Here is a 10,367-nt window from a genome sequence, read left to right as displayed (position 1 = left end):
ATATCAACCAGTTTTACTTTTAGGTCTTACTGTTAGATAGTTTACATTGGTAATGGCCATAGATACCTTGGGTCATTACGGACCCAAACTTACTTACCTCGAAATGTCTTACTTAGATCTGTGACCCAGTGCCGCCAACACTAACATAGATACTTTTGTCTTAATCTTTCTCTATATTAGATTATATGGACGGTATACCCAATAAAAATCTTACTTACTGTTAGTTTTACAGTTAAAATCATCCCTTAGTTTTACAGTTAAAATCATCCCTTAGTTTTACAGTTAAAATCATCCCTTAGTTTTACAGTTAAAATCATCCCTTAGTTTTACAGTTAAAATCATCCCTTAGTTTTACAGTTAAAATCATCCCTTAGTTTTACAGTTAAAATCATCCCTTAGTTTTACAGTTAAAATCATCCCTTAGTTTTACAGTTAAAATCATCCCTTAGTTTTACAGTTAAAATCATCCCTGACAAATGCTTTGTAGCAATTTAATCCACTCCATTCTAAGTCATCAACTACATTAATTAGCATAACCCAACGGACAAAAAATCTTACTCGAAAATATTCATATTCATGAAATATAGTGAAACACAGCTTAGCCTTTTGTTAATCACCCTCTCATCTCAGATTTTGAAATTATGCTTTACAGCCAAAGCAAGACAAGCATTTGTGTAAGTTTATCGATAGCCTAGTATAGCATGGGAAGACCCACTCTCAAACTGTGTCTCTTTAGTATCCTTACATGATTATAGAAATGACTACTACTACTACTACTATTACTATTATTGCTACTACTACTACTACTAGTAGTACTCTCACACAGGGCTTGAGACTGACAGATCTTCACTCCAAACATGAACAGCAAAGTGTATCTGTCTGGTGAGTAGCCTTTGGTGTACAAAGATGGGAACTGAACTAAATGATTTGAAATAGAAAGGTGTAGGTGATGTTTTTTCTAATGTGCTTTTTCCTTTAAATTCTGTGTATAACGACGTACAGCAGTGGGGAGAATTTATTTAATGTTACCCCACACTTCAGTTGGTGTAGGCATCTTGTTGACATTCATCCAAGGACACCTCGACTTGCATTACACACCCTCACTGTGGACATATTTCTCATGAAATCATGTGATTTCACATCTCCTGTCCCTGCCATTATCTATCCTGTCCCTCCCTCTGGCCCTCCCTATCACCCCTCCTGTCCCTCCTACCACCCCTCCTGTCCCTCCTATCACCCCTTCTGTCTCTCCTACCACCCCTCCTGTCCCTCCTATCACCCCTTCTGTCTCTCCTACCACCCCTCCTGTCTCTCCTCTCACCCCTTCTGTCTCTCCTCTCACCCCTTCTGTCTCTCCTCTCACCCCTCCTGTCTCTCCTCTCACCCCCTGTCTCTCTTCTCACCCCTTCTGTCTCTCTTCTCACCCCTCCTGTCAATCCTACCACCCCTCCTGTCCCTCCTATCACCCCTTCTGTCCCTCCTATCACCCCTTCTGTCCCTCCTATCACCCCTTCTGTCCCTCCTATCACCCCTTCTGTCTCTCCTCTCACCCCTTCTGTCTCTCCTCTCACCCCTCCTGTCTCTCCTCTCACCCCCCTGTCTCTCTTCTCACCCCTTCTGTCTCTCCTCTCACCCCTCCTGTCTCTCCTCTCACCCCCTGTCTCTCTTCTCACCCCTCCTGTCTCTCTTCTCACCCCTCCTGTCTCTCCTCTCACCCCCCTGTCTCTCCTCTCACCCCTTCTGTGTCTCCTATCACCCCTTCTGTCTCTTCTACCACCCCTCCTGTCCCTCCTATCACCCCTCCTGTCCCTCCTATCACCCCTCCTGTCTCTCCTATCACCCCTTCTGTCTCTCCTATCACCCCTCCTGTCTCTCCTATCACCCCTCCTGTCCCTCCTATCACCCCTTCTGTCTCTCCTACCACCCCTCCTGTCACTTCTATCACCCCTTCTGTCTCTCCTCTCACCCCCTGTCTCTCCTCTCACCCCTCCTGTCTCTCTTCTCACCCATCCTGTCTCTCTTCTCACCCCTCCTGTCTCTCCTACCACCCCTCCTGTGTCTCCTCTCACCCCCTGTCTCTCTTCTCACCCCTCCTGTCTCTCCTCTCACCCCCTGTCTCTCCTCTCACCCCTTCTGTGTCTCCTCTCACCCCTCCTGTCTCTCCTCTCACCCCCTGTCTCTCCTCTCACCCCTCCTGTCTCTCCTCTCACCCCCCTGTCTCTCACCCCCCTGTCTCTCTTCTCACCCCTCCTGTCTCTCCTCTCACCCCCCTGTGTCTCCTCTCACCCCTCCTGTCTCTCCTCACCCCCTGTCTCTCCCTCACCCCCTGTCTCTCCTCTCACCCCCTGTCTCTCCTCTCACCCCCTGTCTCTCTCTCACCCCCTGTCTCTCCTCTCACCCCCTGTCTCTCCTCTCACCCCCTGTCTCTCCTATCACCCCCTGTCTCTCCTCTCACCCCCTGTCTCTCCTCTCACCCCCTGTCTCTCTCCTCTCACCCCTGTCTCTCCTCTCACCCCCTGTCTCTCCTCTCACCCCCTGTCTCTCCTCTCACCCCCTGTCTCTCCTCTCACCCCCTGTCTCTCCTCTCACCCCCTGTCTCTCCTCTCACCCCCTGTCTCTCCTCTCACCCCCTGTCTCTCCTCTCACCCCCTGTCTCTCCTCTCACCCCCTGTCTCCTCCTGTCTCTCCTCTCACCCCCTGTCTCTCCTCTCACCCCTCCTGTCTCTCTTCTCACCCCTCCTGTCTCTCTTCTCACCCCTCCTGTCTCTCCTCTCACCCCCCCTGTCTCTCCTATCACCCCTCCTGTCTCTCCTCTCATCACCCCTCCTGTCTCTCCTATCACCCCTCCTGTCCTCCTATCACCCCTCCTGTCTCTCCTATCACCCCTCCTGTCTCTCCTATCACCCCTCCTGTCTCTCCTATCACCCCTCCTGTCCCTCCTATCACCCCTCCTGTCTCTCCTCTCACCCCCTGTCTCTCCTCTCACCCCCTGTCTCTGTCCTCCTCTCACCCCCTGTCTCTCCTCTCACCCCCTGTCTCTCCTCTCACCCCCTGTCTCTCCTCTCACCCCCTGTCTCTCCTCTCACCCCCTGTCTCTCCTCTCACCCCCTGTCTCTCCTCTCACCCCCTGTCTCTCCTCTCACCCCCTGTCTCTCCTCTCACCCCTGCTGTCTCTCCTATCACCTCTCTTGTCTCTCCCATCACCCCTCCTGTCCCACATCCTGTCTCTCTTATCACCTCTCCTGTCTCTCCCATTACCCCTACTGTCCCCCATCCCGTCTCTCCTATCACCTCTCCTGTCTCTCCTATTACCCCTCCTGTCTCTCATCCTGTCTCTCCTATCACCTCTCCTGTCTCTCCCATCACCCCTCCTGTCCCTCATCCTGTCTCTCCTGTCACCTCTCCCATCCTTGCCATTAGTGGACCTTCCTGAAAACAATGACACAATACTTAGCTTAAACCTGTTCTGCCAGTTCATGTCTTTAAAGATTAGAGTGTTCCAATGTGGCTAGCCAAAAAGATGACAAGATAATTGACAGAGTCATTTTCTAGGTTTAATAACAAACAGACATGCTACATTTCTGGTTCTTCCACAACTGGTTTCCTGCTTGTAGAAGGGCACGGTTGCACGAATCATTTTCTCTAACTATAAGTCACACGTTTTCATGAGAAAATGTTTCTGCAGTGAGAGTATGCAATGCAAGTCAAGGTATCCTTGGATGCACGTCAACAAATGCACAAATGCGCCCTGGTACAAGCAACAACACTAATTCAAAAACAAAGTAATACAGCAAAAGAGGATTAAATAATATTTCTGCAATGAATGTACTATATTTTGTGAGCGAGTCAGAGAGAAGGCAAAAAAATAATTTCACAAGAAAAATAAGATTTTTTTTTTACAGGCTGTGCCTCAATAATATTCCAGAGGCAGAGAGACTGTTGGCATTGTGTCATCCTTAATTTGGGCAGCCATGTTTGGTTTTGGCTGCCATTTAACTGTAAATGACCATACTGCAAAAAATAATTTTGTTGTTAGATGTTTGCATAATGCTTGATACAGCCTATAAAACCTTGATTGATTAATTATGAATCCTTTGAATACTACATGATACAAATATAATATATTTGTCATGTTATACACTTATAAAAACTTCCATAAAGACATTATACATGCTTATAAATGGTTGATCCATTATTATACATTTAATAATAATATGCAAGTATTGTACAATTGAGCTAGCTTCTCTCTGCAAAATGATTTCAGGCCCCCTGAGCAGAGATCATTTTTTTCTATGTTTTCTCGAATGTGGTATGGAGCCATACATGCAAGCTATGTGTTGTCACTCTCCAATTTGCACCTGGCTGGGTTAGAGTGTGGGGAAAATAATGCATTTGTTTTTTACAATGTATCGAAATAATGTATTGTAATAACATTGTGCGGGTTCCCGCAAGACATTGTGTAGTTTCACACACTCCAAAGTTTAAAGAGTATGAGAAAAGCGTGAGACAGGCAGACAGGCAGGGAGACAGACAGGTTCATGGTGCTATGTTGAAACAGTAGGGTGGAGAAAGACAGACTGAAGGCACACAGCAAACCTTTTTGTTACCTTTTTTTGTTTTCACCTATACACACACTTTTCCACACTTCTATTACACACAGCTCCATTAGACCTGAACACCACATGTTATAAGTAGAGGGGTGCACAGTGTGCACTCAATGAAAATGTGTTCTTGTACATGCTCTTCACAGAAAACTGGAAAAGGCCAATGAATCTCAGGTTGAAAAAATAATTCATTGCGTAATTCCTCTTTCAATAAACATTAATAATGGATCCCACAGACACGAACACCACACAAGGGTTAAACTTCTTGAATCCAATCTTTTTTGTGTTCAAATACACATTTAGATTTGTGGACAGCTATCCACAACAACCACAATCTGTAAAGCGCAAATAGCTAAATGAGAGAGCAGCAGTGTCACATCAACGCGCTATGTAGATAACAATAATAAGTGAAATCTGTATCGCCATAGACTACGCCACATCCTGACCTCCAAGCGTTAATTCAAGTTGGATAATCTTTTGGATGCCGACAGCAGTCGCACCATTGGAAGACAGCTTGGACTGTAACCTATAAAAGCCTGTTCCTGTTCCAAGCTAGCTATGTAGGGTTAGGGTTAGGGTTAGCTAGCTTTATACTGCAGCTAAAAGTCAATCTGGTGACATCAACATTTCAAAGAATTATTTTCCTAATTATTTGCCTCCTTTGGAATGTAAGTTCATTTCCAAGCCACTATAATGATTATATCATCATCAGTGCTCATTGACGAAGCATTAAGTAGAATGCTCAGTTGGGCATTGTAGGGACGCCACCGGATTTTAACTAGCTAATGACAATTTTTCCATTTGTCTAAAGTAAAGTTGTTCAAGACATTATGATGTAGTCATTATGCACGTTCCTAAAACCGGACAGATATGGACATAAATATTAAATGCACTTCTGCAAGTCTAATGACCGAGGTAAAAACAATGTCAGGTTGGATATTCAACGGATATTCACCTGTAGTTTTCCTTACATCCACCAACAGCAGTTAGGGACCGTCAACATAGTGACAAATCACATTTTAAAAATGTCAATATCCCTTTAACCATTATTCCCAAAACTTGAAAAACCTGTTATTACCCGATGGCACAGACACACATATTGTTTGGGGGCGATTTACATCTTGCACTATTTTAAATGATTAATTTGCACTTTTGAATTTCAATAGCTCATTGGTCATGTGACCTACTAACTTAAACAAGGTTCAGAATGTCCACTGACTACCCTTCTATATTGCACACTCTAGTTTGTGTACTGTAAAATCACGAGGTGTAACATACATTTTTCATAGATTTAAATGTCAATAGCTCCTTGGTCATGTCAATTACACACCTAAGAAGCGTGCAGTGGATAATATACACCCATATTGCATAACCTCTAGTCATGTAGCTTCTATATTGTTGGGGGTTCAGTCCAGTGTTGTGTTTACCCTTTTCTTTAATATGTATCTATAATAATTGGTAGTTCTAAGTACTTATTTTCCCAGTTTTTTTTATTTTGCCACAGTATTTAACAGTGATACACAATAGGAGAGAGACAGATAATATATCCTTTCGTCTTTAACATCAACCATAAAGGAAAATGGCAACGTATGAAAGTCATGTTATTAATTTTCCAAAGCAGGGATGGAGAGTGAGCTAGTGAGGTAGGCTGCAGTGGGATTGCTGGTCAATACATATATAGAACATGTAACCACAGTAGTCGTGGCCAGTAAATCAATGAATACAAATTTAACATTGACAATTTAACAGAAATTGTAAACCTTTAATCTTTTCCAACATGTCAACAGACACTTTACTTCAAATAAGTACAAAACATTTCACAGTGTTAACTGTCTCTTTAACCCTGGTTGATGTACATGTCAGAGCCTCTTCAGTGTGGATGGGGTACAGCATACATTAACCCTGGTTGATGTACATGTCAGAGCCTCTTCAGTGTTGATGGGGTATAGCATACATTATCCCTGGTTGATGTACATGTCAGAGCCTCTTCAGTGTTGATGGGGTACAGCATACATTATCCCTGGTTGATGTACATGTCAGAGCCTCTTCAGTGTGGATGGGGTATAGCATACATTATCCCTGGTTGATGTACATGTCAGAGCCTCTTCAGTGTGGATGGGGTATAGCATACATTATCCCTGGTTGATGTACATGTCAGAGCCTCTTCAGTGTTGATGGGGTACAGCATACATTAACCCTGGTTGATGTACATGTCAGAGCCTCTTCAGTGTGGATGGGGTACAGCATACATTATCCCTGGTTGATGTACATGTCAGAGCCTCTTCAGTGTGGATGGGGTATAGCAGACATTAACCCTGGTTGATGTACATGTCAGAGCCTCTTCAGTGTGGATGGGGTACAGCATACATTATCCCTGGTTGATGTACATGTCAGAGCCTCTTCAGTGTGGATGGGGTATAGCATACATTAACCCTGGTTGAACTACATTTCAGAGCCTCTTCAGTGTGGATGGGGTACAGCATACATTATCCCTGGTTGATGTACATGTCAGAGCCTCTTCAGTGTGGATGGGGTACAGCATACATTAACCCTGGTTGAACTACATTTCAGAGCCTCTTCAGTGTGGATGGGGTATAGCATACATTATCCCTGGTTGATGTACATGTCAGAGCCTCTTCAGTGTGGATGGGGTACAGCATACATTAACCCTGGTTGAACTACATTTCAGAGCCTCTTCAGTGTGGATGGGGTACAGCATACATTAACCCTGGTTGATGTACATTTCAGAGCCTCTTCAGTGTGGATGGGGTATAGCATACATTAACCCTGGTTGATGTACATTTCAGAGCCTCTTCAGTGTGGATGGGGTATAGCATACATTAACCCTGGTTGAACTACATTTCAGAGCCTCTTCAGTGTGGATGGGGTATAGCATACATTAACCCTGGTTGAACTACATTTCAGAGCCTCTTCAGTGTGGATGGGGTATGATGTGCATGTCAGAGCCTCTTCAAGCATACATTAACCCTGGTTGATGTGCATTCAGAGCCTCTTCAGAGCCTCTTCAGTGTGGATGGGGTATAGCATACATTAACCCTGGTTGATGTGCATGTCAGAGCCTCTTCAGTGTGGATGGGGTACAGCATACATTAACCCTGGTTGATGTGCATGTCAGAGCCTCTTCAGTGTGGATGGGGTACAGCATACATTAACCCTGGTTGATGTGCATGTCAGAGCCTCTTCAGTGTGGATGGGGTATAGCATACATTATCCCTGGTTGATGTACATGTCAGAGCCTCTTCAGTGTGGATGGGGTAGCCCAGCATACATGCAGTAATTGAACCCAGAGCCTCTTCAGTGTGGATGGGGTATAGCATACATTAACCCTGGTTGATGTACATGTCAGAGCCTCTTCAGTGTGGATGGGGTACAGCATACATTATCCCTGGTTGATGTACATGTCAGAGCCTCTTCAGTGTGGATGGGGTACAGCATACATTATCCCTGGTTGATGTACATGTCAGAGCCTCTTCAGTGTGGATGGGGTACAGCATACATTATCCCTGGTTGATGTACATGTCAGAGCCTCTTCAGTGTGGATGGGGTATAGCAGACATTAACCCTGGTTGATGTACATGTCAGAGCCTCTTCAGTGTGGATGGGGTATAGCATACATTAACCCTGGTTGAACTACATTTCAGAGCCTCTTCAGTGTGGATGGGGTATAGCATACATTAACCCTGGTTGAACTACATTTCAGAGCCTCTTCAGTGTGGATGGGGTATAGCATACATTAACCCTGGTTGAACTACATTTCAGAGCCTCTTCAGTGTGGATGGGGTATAGCATACATTAACCCTGGTTGATGTGCATGTCAGAGCCTCTTCAGTGTGGATGGGGTACAGCATACATTAACCCTGGTTGAACTACATTTCAGAGCCTCTTCAGTGTGGATGGGGTATAGCATACATTATCCCTGGTTGATGTGCATGTCAGAGCCTCTTCAGTGTGGATGGGAAATGGCATACATTTTCAACAACAAAGACTACACTTCCAGTTTGTGTTCACTCTGTTGAACTCTTTTGTCTTCCTTCCTAGTTACAGCACATGGAACCACCGTTGGCATGGAAAACCTTCAATCAAAACAAAACAAAGTGTAACACATAAATAATATCAATGCAGAATGACGAATTAGCCATCCATCCATTGTGTTTTATCATAAATTGTCTTACATGCCGTCACTGTTGTCAAAAGATTATAAACATGTTAAATAAAGTTACTAACCCAGTCAGTCTTTGTGCCACATCCAGGTTCTTTATCAGTGGCACACATGAAGCTGTTGTTGGCTTTGTTGAACTCTGAAATCATAGGCATGAACTGAACATATGGCTGTCCCACACAACTACATAAAAATAAAAATGTACATTTACTTTGAATTAAATGTCATTACATACCATACGGTTTTAGTATATCCTCAGCCATTTCTTTTCGCAGTTGCTCCATGTGTTTTTGTGAAGGTTCTATATCAATTTGGGAGGGGATCTTGGGGAAGTTCTGTGCAATAAAATATAGTTTACGACCTAATTGTCACATAAACAGCTAACCATTCATTATTGAAAATATAACCATCAAACCTCCATTAGAAAGACCCCACAGCTGAAGGTGTCCTGCTGCATGGTTGTAACATCTGAGTGTAGTGGGTGAGAAGTCAGGCGCAGGAAGAAGAGAGTTCAGGGGAGTGCTATTTTAATGCACAAAGAAACGGTGAACATAAGCCAACCCTCACGAAAACACAGGGCGTAATGAACAAACAAACGCCCCAAACAGGGGGACTTAAACTGTCCAGGAAAAACCACAAAAATGGGAAAACACGAAACCCATAGACGTGCACACAAGTACACCAAACAGACGGTCACAATAATTAATCCCGCACAAGGAACCAGGCGGGCCGCTTGACTAATAAAGCCTCACTACTATATTACCCAACTCAAAACAGGTGCACTCAATAAACACATAAGGAGGGGGAGGAAATAATCAGTGGCAGCTAGTAGGCCGGAGACGACGACCGCCGAGCGCCACCCGAACGGGAAGGGAAGCGTCCTTCGGTCGGAGTCCTGACAATGGTGGGAGTTATTTCTCCTGCTTTCCACTTTGTCCAACCAGTCATCTTTTCCATGGCAGGATCTTCTCATTTTGAAGTATTCTCTTTTTTATGTGAACATGGAATTCTGATTAGTTACGGGCAAATTAATACACAGGCCAAATTTGAATGCTGTTTTCCTTCTCACTATAATCTATTAGAGGCCATTTACTTTATGCCCCATGCTACATACAGCCTAAATTATAGGCACTGAACCATTTACAGGACATGAATAAAAGTAGCATATAGGACCCAACCCTATCACAGAGTGAATAAATGTAGAGCGTTTGTAGACTTCAAGACATAACTACTAAGTCACAGTTTCATCAGTAGGTACGTAAATAAAGTCATATCACAGATGACAGTGCCAAGCAAATTTATGACAAGAGAGAATGAATTGTAATCACCAAAGTGTATTAAAGTGTGTTTGTCAAAATAATATCTGAAAATGTCAGTTGTTGAACATAATACTTCTATTTGCAATAGCAATTTATGATGTATGCAGTTGATGAATATTCCATGTACCAACACTACATGTAGGACGGACCTGAGACATTCCCACATACAGTAAACACATACAGAGGCATATTTCAGCTATAATTTTACCAGTCAGAATCCAGAATGGATATGACAATGGGCCATCACAGGATGTAATACACCCT

The sequence above is a fragment of the Oncorhynchus gorbuscha genome, linkage group LG24 (genome assembly GCF_021184085.1).
Source record: "Oncorhynchus gorbuscha isolate QuinsamMale2020 ecotype Even-year linkage group LG24, OgorEven_v1.0, whole genome shotgun sequence".
NCBI classification, from domain to species: domain Eukaryota; kingdom Metazoa; phylum Chordata; class Actinopteri; order Salmoniformes; family Salmonidae; genus Oncorhynchus; species Oncorhynchus gorbuscha.
This window is presented reverse-complemented; position numbering follows the sequence as displayed.